Source organism: Perissodus microlepis, chromosome 10 (genome assembly GCF_051167445.1).
Source record: "Perissodus microlepis isolate ML-2025 ecotype Zambia chromosome 10, ASM5116744v1, whole genome shotgun sequence".
NCBI lineage: Eukaryota > Metazoa > Chordata > Actinopteri > Cichliformes > Cichlidae > Perissodus > Perissodus microlepis.
Genome location: NC_140470.1, coordinates 18,033,948 through 18,048,213, shown reverse-complemented (window position 1 = coordinate 18,048,213; position 14,266 = coordinate 18,033,948).

The following is a 14,266-nucleotide window of genomic DNA, read 5'->3' as shown; positions in this document are numbered from 1 at the left end:
AATACATGGAAAAAAGTGTATTATATATGTTTATAACGTTGTATAGCATTTAAGCAATACAATAAGTATAGTTTATTTATTATGTATTTATCTATCCTTATATCAAGTATATGAACTGTTTGAATTTGTAAAATAGTGTATAAAAGATTGCACGTGTGTGTATATACACTCCAAACAAAGTTAATGATTATGGTTTTATTTATATATGTTATCTATCAATTGTACTTACTTGTTTCTAACCATCGATAATATTAAAACATGGTTTATCATTTCACTGGCAAATGTTTTCTTCTTACCTGCCAGCCAGGTGAAGCCGCTCAATGATCTTCTCCATGTCATCAAAGGAAATCTTCCCAGATGCTAGAGAGAGGGGCTGCAGGTGGAAAAGCCAGTTTTCTTCTGAAAAGTCAAACCACTTCCAGACATAACTGATGGCAGTGTCTAGGAAGGCTGTAAACTCCTGCCTGGCACCATCAGCAACAGATGGCGAGAGACGCTGGAGTTTTTGTCTTGTTAGGTACCCGTAGAACCCATCATCTCTTCTCTGAATAAGTCTTTTCAGGAAACACTCCATGATAGAATAGAGATCAACAGACGTGGTTACATTCTTTTCCAGTTTTTTCACCACTTCTTCAAACAGACACATGACATTATTACAGAAGAGGAGGTAGACTTCCACAATGTCTGCCTCTCCCTCAACTCCAGCAGCATCTTCTGTCAACTTCAGCAATTCCTTCAGGTGCCTTGGACATTCCTCACCAATGCTGATGAGATACGACTTCAGCGGGTCCCAGTTCTGCAGCAGGCGGGTGATTGCAGGGTTAAGTGACAGCCATCTCGTCACAACATAGCGCAGGATATCATGGAATTCAAGTCACAAAATTCACAAACTCTTTCAGGGACTCTCTCCTTTTGGCAGAGGTGGAAAAGAAGCTGTATATCTTCAGGACAATATTTTCCACATCAACTGAGAGCTTGTCCAGGGCTTTTTTCACAGTGTTATGAACAATATGTTCATGGCAGTTGCCACGAAGGATCTATCTGTTGGTCTCTCTCAATTTTGTGAAGATTGAGTTGTGGATGCCATAATTTACATTTGAATTGTCAGCACTGAATGCAGAAACCTGATCTAAGGATAGCCCCACGTTTTCAAGAGAGCTTTGTATTATTTTTACTATTCCCTCTGCAGACTCATCTGGATTTTCAACAAAATCCAATATCTTGTTGACAACTCCAGCCTGTGGTGTGAAAAACTGCAAGGCCAAGGGAAACATCTTCCGATTTCCCTTATTTGAAGCATCAGTGTGAAGAGGGAATGGGAGTGGAGTTGCACCACTTTTCAATTTTTTGATCATTTCTTCTATTGCCTTTGGAGACAGGACATCTGTGACAACTGCTTCAGCTTTCGTCCTCCCACAGGACATCTTCTTAGCAATACTGGAGTCATTCAGCGTTCGTACAGTCAGTTTGAGTGCACAGTCAGCCGAGTTATAACTTAAACCGTGCTTTACAGTGTGGTAGATATGGGCCACCTCTGCAGCAGTCACCTGTAAAATAGAAATATATATATTTTACAGTATATCTGTATAGTTTGTGTAGTTGATCAACTGACTTTAAAGTATAAATTACGCATGCAACTTGTAGGAAATGGGTATGGTCATATATATGTATGTTTCCAATATAATGTGTATTCTTCATATATATATATATATATATATATATATATATATATATATATATATATATATATATATATTCAAATTAATTCAATAATACTTTATTAATCCCAGAGGGAAATTAGGTGTTGTTGCAGCTCAGACTAATCAAGTCTTCAAAGAGTTGTTGAAGATCACAATGACTGTGGGCAGGAACGATCTCTGCCTTGCCTTGAAACTGAAGAAGTCTCTTCTGTATCATCTCATCAGGGATTTATGGCTTCAGTTGAGGTATTATTTCAGCTTTTCTAATGCTAATCAGCCGCTCCCATTTGTAAACCCGCTTGTTCCCATAATTAGGCATCATAACTCATCATCATTATTCATCTATGTATTACTTTTATGTATTTCATCTATTCGTTGTAATCATCTATCAGTAGTTTATTACACAAAATAAATTATATTATCACACTTCTGGTCACATAGCGCTGATATTCATTGCACATGCCCATATTAACCTTAACTAGAGGGTTAAAAAACAAAAAAAACAATGTTTACATACCATATCTGCTTCTGCCGTGGCCTGGTGGACAACAAATTGGTCAAGGGTTCCCCGAGCTTTCACGTCCCTCATGTTCTTCATGTGCCCACCACTAGAAGCATGCTGCTTCAGGTCAGTCAGTCCACCATGGCCTATGGAAAAAGTGCGCCGGTACACAGTGCAGTGCGCTTTATAGGTGTTATTGCGAAGTTTTCCCAGCCAGGTGTTTTCCTTTTCCCATTCCTCCCTGTATTTTTGCAGCCTTTTTATCTTTCTTTCTCGGAGGGATACAAACATTGCTGGTCGAAGGTGTACTGTCATCCGAGACTTGCACCGCAGTGTCGGCGTTTGTTTCCCTGTTGGCCATGCTTCTTGTTGTGGTCATCTGTTGTCTTCCAGTATCTTCTCCGCACGCGACCTTTTCTCGACCAATGAGATAAACGGTAATCTGAATTGTTATACGTAAGTGTATACGTAAATGCGTAAGTGTGCTGTCAGCTCATTGGTCACAGAGCAGGAGAGGGGCTGGGAATTATGTTTTCAAACAAAGCGTTAATTCCATTAACATTTATAGACTTTTTTTTTTTTTATTCTTGCTGTATTACGGGACAAAGTGCGTCCCTTTTCAGCTCAATACGGGACGTGTACTTTTGTTTCTAAATACGGGACGATTCCGTTTTTCAAGGGACGGTTGGCAACCCTAGTTACAGCAGAAAGTGGTCAGTGCAAAGTTACAGAGCAAAAATTAGAAAAACACTGGAACGACATATACTGTTGTTCCAGTGTTTATAGAGCAGCTACCAGAGAATTCAATATTAATGAATTAATGGTACGGAAGTGGAGGAAGCAAGAGGAATGAGTTGAGTAAAGTTTGACTTGTCTGACTGTTTTGTTTCATTTAATGCTGTCATGAAACGCCGTGTGGCAGGCAGGAGATGAGGACTCAAAGTGCAGGACTCAGACTCAAGGGATGAACTCAAAATCACAGCTTTATTTGCTGGTCACAGAAAAACGGGCATACGACGTAAACTAAACCAAACTGGGAAACAACAAACTAAAACTCACAGGGAGACACAGGGAGATCCACACAGCAAGAGGGACGACGCGACACTGACTCAGAGAAACACAGGGTTTAAATACACTGGGAAGTAACGAGGGGAATGAGACACAGAAGGAGAGCACAGCTGGGGGAAATCAGAACTGACGAGACAAGGAAGCGTAAACTGAACACACTGAGATCAGACACGGAACTTCAAATTAAAACAGGAAACACACACGCAAAGACACAGACTCAGAGACGTGGGCTTAACACAGAGACCTGACTACACTAGAGGGGATACACAGGCAGGGACGACGGAAAACAGAGGGAGCACAGAATAAACACTGGGAAACCAAAACACAAACTGTCATAATTCATAATATCAAAAATAAGAGTACAAAAATCAAAAACACTGGGTCACTGACCCAGAACCATGACAAATGCGCTTTATAATGCGTTGCGCCTTATGTATGAAAACAGACCCGTTTGTCGACAGTGCGCCTTATAATCCTGTCTGCCTTATGGTCCCATAACTACGGTACAAGGACTTTCAAAGTTGACTGTTGCCAATATAACTCTAAATTCTTAAAGGGTCCCAACAAGTACTTTTATTTTGGTTTAAGTGTGCACAGGGGCGGAGCGTGGGGGTGGCTTACTGGGCTTAAGCCCGGGTTGTTTTGTCAGAAGCCCGGGGTCTTTTGGAGTGTAATTTTTTCATAGTTAGATGCCTGGCTGACAACTGTATAAAACAAAAAGTACACACAATATTCGAAGCACATAGTGCACACTGTGGGAATTTACGACTGTGCGTGAATCCCCCCTGATATTGGTATGATCCGAGCTCAGGCACTAAGCGACTGAGCGAGAGGGCGGGGCAGCTGCTGCCTGTGAGTGCGCTGTTGGAGAAACGGAGCCAGCCATACTAAGGAGAGCTTAAGTTTGACCAGGTACCAAAGCAAATCATTCGTACCGTACAAATAATGTAAATATGACGGTGTATCACGAAAGATTGATATCAAACTGATCACTTGACCCATATTACGTTACTTGCTCTTCAAGTGAATCAACAAATGGCGAAATGAAAAGCCGAACAAATGCTATTTTTTTAGAGTGTCTTAGCTTACGTGTGTTTATTTCATATTTTCAGTTCTTACCCTCCCCGACTAAATAGGTTTCAGTTATGTACTGAAATATAAGAATGGACATTAGAGGGTTCTTTCAAAGAAAAAACTCAGGTAAATGTTATTTTATATATTATGCTTTGTATGTTGTTCAGTATATTTCTATGCAAAACAAGAGGGATTTCAGTACACAGCAGGATATTCACATTTGTAACCAGATATTTACATACACTTTAGGGAGAAAACATAAAACATTTTTACTGTACAACATCAATTTAGAGTAAACTTTTGCTTTAGATAAATATTGAAATATATTTTGAATTAGTTAAATGTCAGAATAAAGAGAGAGAGATCTGTCTATTTATTATCACTTTCATCAAATTTAGGAGTACATATACACTAAGTTTATTGTTAATTAATAAGAAAACTCCAGACGATTCCATTCTGAGCTGAAGAAGCTTCTGATAGGTTAGTAGAGTCCATGTGAGTAAATTGGTGGCACAGCTGTGGATGCATATAAGGCAAAACACAGAGCCTGTTTCTTTGAAACGGGAAAATCAAGAGATGTCAACCAAAACACCAGGAAAAGAATCGTGGAGCTCCATAAGTGTGGCTCAAGTTTGAATACAATTTGGTGCCATTTACAATTAAGAAATACAGATAGTTTCTCTCTTTACTCTTAAAGTTAACAAATATGTTTTTATATTTATCAATCTAAAAAAATAAACTTTAGTCTGATTTGATGTTACAATTAAAAAAGTGTTTGTGTTTTTATCTGAAGAGTTTGTAAATATCTGTATATTTGATGATTGTCAGCACAAAGAGGGAGAGAGAGGAACAGAGAGGGAGAGAGAGAAGAATGAGGACAGAACAGAGATGGAACAAGAGCAGGTGAGACACACATGTTAGTCAAATGGTCGTTTACCAAAAGTATCACTGTATCATAGGTACTCATGTATCTCGTACCTAGTGTTTCTTTTTAGGTTTGCTATTTTTCAAATTCTACATTTATTAAGTTATGCAGGCTTGTTTGCACAACAAGGCTAAATAATTATATAAACTTTTCTCAATCTAAATAGTGGACTTTGGTAGAATTAAAAAATAAGTGTAGTGCAGGTCTATGATGATTTTTAGTGCTACTATCGTCTAGTTCTGATTCTGGTTCTGTCTTGGTTAAATCCCAAGTAGTCCTGATTTTGAACTGTTGTAGTCCTGTTTTAATTCTGGATCAGTTCTGGGTCTGGTTGAATTGGGGTTTAGTCCTCGTGCCTTGATACAGCCCTGACCTTGTTCTGCCTTGCTGCTTAATTAAAAAACTAGTTTAAGGTGTCCTGCACATGTGATATATATTTTTCCCTATATGAAGTCATTCTTTTTTGAACAAAACTCAAAACAGAGCCAATTAATCTTTCGGTCATTTCTACCCCCCCCCCCCAAAAAAAAAAAAAAAATCCCACATGCATACTACCCTTTTGGGCTAAGCCCCAGGTGTTTCAAATGTCTGGCTCCGCCTCTGAGTGTGCACACTGTTCATTTGTTTTCTCAGGGTCATTATTTTATTTTATACTTTTTCCTGTACAAATTGGCTACTCCAAAGTTAAAATTGTGTCTGAGTATTTATTGTTGCTCAGTACTTTGGCTCCACACGAATTTGGTCTCTTCTGATTCTGGCTAGGGTCCAGAGGTGGGTCGAGTATCCAAAAATTGTACTCAAGTAAGAGTAGCATTACTTTAAAATATTATTACTCAAGTAAAAGTGAAAAGTAGTCGTCAAAAAAGTTACTCAAGTAAGAGTAAAAAAGTAATTGGCGAAAAGACTACTCAAGTAGCGAGTAACTGTTTAAAATGTCCGATTTATTTTATAAATAAATGCTATCAGACAAACAAAAATAAATAAATATACAAATTTTCGTATTTTCAAAAGGTATATATGTAAAAACATCAACAAAATAAGGCACAACAATTCTAATTTCCAGATTTCAGTTTTTCACAACATAAAGCTTTTTTCACCAGTATCTACAGTAAATAATATAAATATATAAACAGTGCAAACAATTTCCAGTGACAAGATATGCTGTAAACTTTATATTCATTTTTGCTCCAAATGGCACAGCAGCCTCAGAGAAAACAGAACGAGGCATCTTCAACAACAGTTTACCATAAATTGTATGTAAATTATTTCTGCATATTTAGCAAAAATGTGCCATTTCTTCAAGCTTCAGCAGCAGTTTGCTCTCAAGGTTCTTTCTGTGAAGCTGTAACTGTTCAGCAGTGAACAGGAGTCCTGCATGACTGAGAAGTCCTTCACAAGCTCCAGATGCAGGAAGAGCTGTATTGACTTTGATCGACAGCTTCTTGATATCAGGAAAGACACCTCCAGTGAATGGACATGAAAGGTATCTCTCCAGCTCCCCTGCTTCTGGCTTTCCTGATCCCATGGATCCATCATCTTCGTCGAATAGGCCGCTGTTTGTGCTGGCCTCATCCAGCTCTGTGTCTAGGTGATGTCTGATGAAGTTGAGACCTGTGGAAAGATGTATGGTTTTCAAAAGAATTAGGTCTGGTCATTATAGTGCTGTATACACTGCCAAGCTGCGGATATTTGTTTGGAGCTAGCCTTCAAAAGCTGGGCGTACTCTGTGCGATTTTTGGCCCATTTTGAGCCGATTTTTCAGTCGCGCAACCGTTTTGGGGATCGGCCCAAGTTTTGCTTTAATCGTGTGTCGTGCATCATGTAGTATACATGGGGTAACAAAAAGCAGTTAACACCTCACGACCAGCTCCCAATCATCAATCATACGGTCGCAAGATAATCAAACCTGTTTGAAATCCTGTCGCCCCTCAATGCAGCCTCTCACACTGCGCACGCACAAACACAGAAATGAAAGTGAAAAGGTGGAGCAGCACGGCAGTGCAGCGTGTGATCTGGACACAAGAGATGGAGGCACAACTTGTAGGATGAGGCAAGCTCATCCGAGTATGTAAGCGTAGAGCTGCCACCCAGGCAAAAGAAAAATAGAGCTATATCACATTATAATGTGAAAAGTTTATTGTTCTAACATTATACTTTTCATGTTTGTACAATATAATATCACGTTCGTACAATATAATATTTATATTGTAATAATGTGATAATTATGTATATTGTAATAACGTGATATTATATTGTTCAAACGTGAAAGGTATATTGTACTAACATGATAGTATATTGTACAAACATGGCTTTCCAATGTGGCCTCACAAAATTATCACGACTACAACAACCATGAAAAGAGTTGGATGGACATTGCTGCTCAATTGCAGCTGCCTGGTCAATGTTTTTCATTAGTAATTTAGCAAAGTTGATGGTGTGTGTGTGTGTGTGTCTGTGTGAGTAAAAGACAGAGAGGGAGAGCGAGGGACAGATTTTGTATGATAAGCTTCATGTTATTGACGCACAGTTTGAGCACACAGGTCGCATCAGAGCATCAGGCCGTATAGTGTGAGACCCTGCATCGTGACCTATGAACTTCTAACTCCTGCGATTTAATTGTACAGTTTGAGCAGGAGCTGAATAACGTGACTGAAAAAAATTGCACAGTGTTTGCCCAGCTTAATGCAGACTGTTTAAACTAAACAAGCTGCTGTTTCACGTAATAAACCCTGTCACCCGCAGTATTGTGTTCTGTTTTAACAGTTAAAGCAGTAGAGACGAGCTGTTTACATGTGCGTGGAACTCTAGCGTCATTAACCAGGCTAACTGTTAGCTTATAGCTCATGCTAGCTAACCAGCGAACAGTTAAAAGGACAGCCGAAGCTGCACAAAACACCCACAAACTTATCTCACTACAACGTAGCGCCGAAAATATGACTCACAGCTCAAGTTCGACACAGCTACGTGACATGTACAGTGCGAACAGGAATGTTAACGCACCCAAGCAGCATTTATGAAACCAGTCGTAATCTCTTGTGCATCCACCAGGGGGCGCAGTGTTACTGGAAGATCATTCACTTACATCAGGGGTCTCAAACTCACACCCAGGGGCCACACGTCACCCCTACTTGTGGCCTGTATATTAACGCGAGGAAAGTTTTGTTATTTGTTTGTTGTTGAGTGCCTGCAAATTTGAAGGCAATATGAGCAGAGAGTACAAACATGTTGATGGATTGGCTGTTAGTTCAGTGAGAGAGTAATTAGTAAAGAAAACAATTTTCACTAGCAGTCAAAAATTAATGTGTACACTTATGTCTGCATTATTATTTTGTTAAATAAGTGCTGCCATGTGTCTGGACAGAAAGAGAGTACAAATTTTTATATTTGGTAGGTCAATGAAAGACTTCAGTTAGTTAAGAGATTACCCGACAGAAGCTTTGATAAAAGCGTGGTTTTGTGCAAACTGTGCAAAAAGGAGTTTGCATACCACCAAAGGACATGCAGCGAGCACAGAAGCTGTGGGAGCTGTAAGCCTCAATTCAAGTACCAACAACATGTGTCAGCAGCCCCAACTTGATGAAATGATTGGCCTCAGGACCAAAAGCAGTTAGTCAACACCGGACAAACTTACTTGCTCTGAACTGTAGACCACTATCAGTGGTAGAAGATAGGGGGTAAGAAAATGTGCTACAGTTAGCGTTAGGCGATCCAACTGCCATGCAGAAAGACTATTTCACGTACAATTCCACAGTTTTATGACTGTTAGCCTTGCCAATGCTGGGTTGAGTGACATATTAGCAAAATGTCACAAGATAGTGGGTCACTTTAAACACAACCCTGCTAATATGGAGGAACTACACCAGGAGCAAACAAGACTGAGGCAACAGAAAGAGCCACTCATACAGGATGTTTCCACAGGGTGGAAATCAAGAGGCTGTTTTTGCTGCTTTAGACAAACAAAAGCACAAGCTAGTCATTTTAACGCCATCAGAGCAGGTAAAACTCCAATTGCTGCTGACTGTTCTTGAGCCATGCAGTAAAATAAAACTATTTCAAAAAGCTCTATAGTGGACAGTTATTGTGTAGATTAATAATTACTTTCTTGAACTGTCTACTACAGGTTTGTGGCTGAGCTTCTTGGAGGTGAGATATATGTTTCATGTTCAGTGGTTTTACCTGCTTTCTGCCATTACACCATGGAGGTCTCCGATGATGACTCAAACTACATGGTGAAATTTAAAAAATTGAAGACTGCCTTCACAAAGAACCTATCCCAACATGTAGCTACATACCTGTGTGGTGTCCTTGGGATTCCCATATACTTGTTTGCCATTCACCTAGGGACCATTTTTGACCTGAGGACACCACAAGGTTTCGGGTGCAACAATACATGGATCTGTATTGAACCGTTCGATACAGTGCTTTCGGTTGCATTCGGTTTTGGTACGCATATGTATTGAATAGGGATGGGTATCGTTTAGGTTTTATTCGATACCAGTACCAAACCGGTACTTTTGAAATGGTGCCGGTGCTTAAACGGTGCTCGAACCGGTGCTTAAAGAATGGAGAACACACACTTTGTCCAAAAACCTCTCATGTTCAGCTGTTTTTTTGTAAAAAGATAACAATGTTAGCCTTTTCTGAAGCTATAGGGGATTTATGGTATCACTCTTGGCTGGAAGCAGTGCTTAATCAATGGAAAAAACACCAACTTTGTCCAAAAACCTCTCATGTTTAGCTGTTTTCCACTTTTTCTTTGGTCATTTTAGCCTTTTTGGCCAGGGTGAAGGGAGTATCTGCCATCAAACAAGAAGACAGCTGCATGTAACTACGACGGTGTTTGCTAGTTCACCTTACATGCATGTATGTAAAGTAATAACGTGGTTAGCCTACTCAACGTAAATTACACACGAACAACATTAAGGTACTCACCCAGAGAAGAACGGCTGTTGCTGCCATCATCATCCGTCATCATTTCTGCTACACTGGCAGGGCTAGGGGCCAGGACTCTACTCTTTGGGTTTTTGGGGGATGTTGTTGACTCCGCGTCCGATAACAGGCAACCCACCCGCAGTAGATGTGCTCGGTGTAAGGTCTCGCAGCAAGCTATCAAATACGGCGCATTTCTCGGCTTTTAACAAAACGCTATCCGTCGCCAGGTGTTTCATCAGATTCGAGGTGTTACCTCCTTTGCATTGTATCACCTTAAAGCACTTGTTGCAGGCTGCTGAGTTTGCATCTTTTGCTGTGAAGTACAGCCAGACTTTGGCCGCTTCGCCTTGGACATTTTTAATCTGTAGCTCTGCTCTAAAAGAACGTACGTACCTGGGCCCGCCTACTGTCCTCGGAAAGGTAAAATGATTGGCTGGAATCCAAAGTGTATGACATCTCAGGAAAAAAAAGCACCGAAATAAAGCACCGAAATGTCCGCTGCTTTTTGGTCTGGTTACTACCGTTTATGTCAGAGCGCACCGGATACCAGTACCCATCCCTAGTATTGAAGAATACAAAATTTTTAATTTATTTCATCAACTTATCTTCTGACGATGCTGTCTGTATTGAGAATTCAGTGGATCTCGTTGCAACATGGCAACTGCCTCAATGCTACCCAAAACTGAACCTCCTCCACCGTCATTCAGATCTGGCGTTTGGAACTATTTTGGTTTTCATGTGAAGTATGACCCTGATGGTAAGCGCGTCTTGGACAAAAGTACAACAGTATGTCGGATGTGCCACGCAATGCTCAATTACATCGGTGGGAACAAAATGAATATGACTGCACATTTAAGCCAACATCACCCTAGTGCAAAGACAAGTGGAAGCAGACAAAAACAACAATAAGCATGCATGCTACAAACTTTACCTGAGTCATTAAGACAGCCGTTAGCACACGATTCTAAGAGGGCAAAAGAAATGGACAGGGCAATTGCTACTTTTATTACTGTCAACACAAACCTATAGAGATTGAAAATGGGATGTCATTTCGGGGTAAAACCGCAAAGGATTGTGGGTACGAGTGGCAAGCGGTACAAGCGCACGCAGGCTTTCACATGAAAACAGTCACACAGCGATAAAAAGAAACAAAGAATGGCAAGAAGCTGTTGTATTACTAACTGCAATAGCCGGTCACATGACAGCCACGGGAAGTCAATGGGTAAAGAGATCGTTTTTTATCGGATTCCGTCGTGGAAGAGAAATTGTTTAAGCCATGTTTCCAAAGTAACAAAGAGCCGACGGATGGCCTGGATTGCAGCCATTCGAAGACCAAATATAACATTCCAGAACACTCCAGCTCACATGTTAGTCTGCTCCAAGCATTTCCACAAAGGTAAGTCTTCTGTTGTAGTTATTACGTAATTTATCATAACATAGTTGTTGATGTAGTTTACAAATAAGTCTTATATTGATTTGAATTGAATTCGTTGCGCTATGCTGCTTTGTTCACTGTGGCTTTGCGGGCTAATGTTTGTTGTGTTTTGTAGGAAAACCAGCCTACAAAATGCTGGAGTGCGATCCAGACTGGGCACCCTCTATCAACCTGGGTCATACCGAGTTTAAAGCTGCTACCACAGCGAGATTTGATCGGTTAAGAGAGAGAGCGAGATCAAAACAGCCACAAAAAGTCAGGCATATATGTGCCCAAGGGTTGTATTGAAGCAATCAAGTGATGAATAACTGTTTTCCAGTATGTTGTTTTGCAATGGTTTTTTTTGTTGTTGTTGTTGTTGCATTGTTGATTTGTTTTTCACCGAAGCAGCTAATAAAGCATAATGGAATACAACTTTGCATCTTTCTTGTAAGATTCTATAATAGAATGAAACAATAATGCCAGTTATAAATAAAGACAATACATTGAATGAATTACAAAACACTCATTTTTTTTTTTAGATCTGAAAATGTTGTTTAATACTACAACCTGAAATGACAAATAGATTGCGTTAGCCTGTACAGGAGATAAAGGGAAAAAAAATGTAACAACAGCTGTGAAATGGAATAGTCCAAATCACCAAAGTAAACTGGACCTGGGCTTGTTGCAGGGATCTGAAGTTACTAAAACATTTTGTGAGTGTATGCACTCGCACTTAGGACCATATAATAATAAATATGTGCGTGATGAAAGTTGGGCAGCACACTAACGTCCTTACTCCACTCTGTATGTTTGTATGGGTCTAACCCTTTAACTCATTTGATTTTTTTCCTCGTACGTTTTTTTTTTTTTGCCTTTTTGATTACCGGTGCTGGAAATGCTAGCGCTTGATGCAGTGTTTTGATTTTGTTGCCACTCGTACCCACAATGCAATGCGCGAAAGTCACATGGTCTGTCAATCTCTATTTCACCGATACCACAGTTTCTGCTTTGTACAAGGAGACAAAAGCCAAATTAGAGATGGCAGTGTCAGCAGCACCCGCTGTTGCTCTGACCTCAGACGGCTGGATGTCAAGAGCTACACAGAGCTACCTGACCGTCACCACACATTACATTGATCCAGAATGGCAGATGAAAGGCAGTGTTTTGCAGACATGCCTCATCAAAAGTAATGCCACTGACGACTTAGCCAAAGGTCTGTCCAACCAAATGTGACAATACCTGTAACTACTGACAATGCTAAAAACATAGTTATGTATGTTTAAGAAAAAAAAAACAACTGCTGCAGCTTAGTGAAGAAAAACTGATTCAAGATGTTCCAACAAGGTGGAACTCCTCCCATGATATAATGGAAAGATACCTTCAACAGAAAACTGCAGTGTATGCTGCTATGGCCGACAACACTGTGAGGAAGAGTATGAAGAACATTCAGAATCTAACTCAGGAAGAAGAACATACAGTGGCTGAATACACTAAAATATGTAACAATCATGATGTGTTCTCCAACAGCATCCTGCCTCTCCAAATGCACATTCTGAACTGTCTGATGACAACAGCCCAGCAGTGAGAGATGTAAAAAAAAAAAGATCAGGGAGGACCAGAAGCAGAGATACATTGATCCTTCCCTTCAGAATTACCTACACAAGTGCACAGCTTTAGATCCTCGATTCAAGTCCCTGTGACACTTGGATGTAACTCAGCTCAGAGTCTATGGAGCACTCACCACAGAGATTGTCCTGAGCATTGAATAAGTAGGTATTCTTTTTTTCATTTTTCAAATTTTATTTTGCTACTGCTTGATTTATAAATATTATTTAACCAAATACAATTAACAGTTTGGTTGTTTATATTTCCTCAGGACCAAGCCGCAGGCACCACAGAAACTGTGACCTCCGCAGAGACTCAAGCAGCAAACTCTTCAGATTAGCCATCAGCATCTTCACCAGAGAAGAAGTAGACCATGAAGGAGTTGTTTGGAGAACTCTTCGTGGCACAGGAGCCAAGGACCAGGTCTGCAGCTGAAGTGGCAGAGGAGGAAATAACTTGTACAGGTTTGCAGACTGCATTCCCACAGATGATAACCCACTGAGATGGTGGAAGGAACAACTGAGCTCGTACCCTCATCTTTCCAAGTTGGCACAGTGGCACAGTGTTACTTGGTTGTACCTGGAACCTCTGTCCCAATTGAGAGGATGTTTTCCACAGCAGGTGACATTGTCACAGCAAGCAGATCTGTACTGTCAGCAGAACATGTGGACATCCCAATTTTTCTGAAGAAAAACATGAAAATTTAGTAAACTATGTTTTGGGTTGCATTTAAGTGGGCCTTTTATTTAAGTTTTTTTTGTTGTATATGCGATGCTAGCACTTCAGAAGATGAGTGTTAGGGGAGGTCCATCAGAGAGAGGTTCATTTTATGGTGACCTGATATGTTTAATATGCTGCTGAGAATACCCCAGAAGAAGGGTATGGTATAGCTTTTATTTTGGAAAGAGCCATTTCTCTGTAATAAACTCTCCATCAGATTATTTTTATTATTATTTTCATGTTTCAGCAACATTTAATTTAAAAACTGTAATTTTGAGTTAAAAGAAATATTTATAATTTTAATAAATTACAAATTAAAAAAG